Source organism: Elephantulus edwardii, unplaced genomic scaffold (assembly GCF_000299155.1).
Source record: "Elephantulus edwardii isolate Elephantulus edwardi_28Jun2011 unplaced genomic scaffold, EleEdw1.0 scaffold00128, whole genome shotgun sequence".
Taxonomy (NCBI): domain Eukaryota; kingdom Metazoa; phylum Chordata; class Mammalia; order Macroscelidea; family Macroscelididae; genus Elephantulus; species Elephantulus edwardii.
The window spans coordinates 2,097,172-2,097,982 of record NW_006399878.1 but is presented as its reverse complement, the minus strand read 5'-3'; positions in this window follow the sequence as shown (position 1 = coordinate 2,097,982).

Sequence of the window (811 nt, the reverse complement as noted above, 5' to 3'; positions counted from 1 at the left end):
AGTGAATTGGGAAAGAAGGAAGGGAGGAAGAGGGTGTAAAATGTGCAACAACAAATGAATAAAAATCTAAGTTTTCTGTAAACTTGAGTTAAAATCACAACTGAAATAAAAAAATTTATCTTAAAAAAAGCCCTCTTTGGGCCTCATTCTAGACTTTTTTTAAATTCTAGACTCTTGAATTTTAGCAAGATCCCTAGTTAACTCACCTTCACGTTAAAGTTTGCAAACAATTGGTCTGAGAAACTCTGGTTTAGAGGACAAAGTACAACTCCTTCTGTGAGTCATTACTTAGAACAAGATATCTGTTGTTATTATTGTCCTTTAATGCCTGTCTCATTTGAAAAAATTGCTAGCACTTATTATGTGTTTACCAAATGCAAGACATTATTCTAAGCAACTTATTTGTCCATCTCTGAAAAGAACGCTAAGAGGAAGAGACTGCCTATCTTTACCCCTTGAAATGTCTTGTGGATTCGAATCTCAACTTTTCAGTTAACAGTCTAATATGCAATGCATATTATCATATTATGAATATCTATGGAGACCAGAGTTCCTTCACCATGTGAGCTGGCTGTTTAGTACCGTCCAGTCGGACCTGACTCACAGCTGAGCCTCCAGCTGGTTTTTCAGAGGAAGTAAATCTCACAGGAGGAGTTATTGCCCAACTTTCTCCTTCAGTGCAACTGGTGGATTCAAGCTGTTTGTCTTCAGGTTGGCAGCACAACCCTCTTGTTGTTGTTGTTGTTGAGTGCCATGGAGTCAGAACCGACTCACATAGCTGAAGCTCCAGCGGACTTTTAGAGGGGGTTAA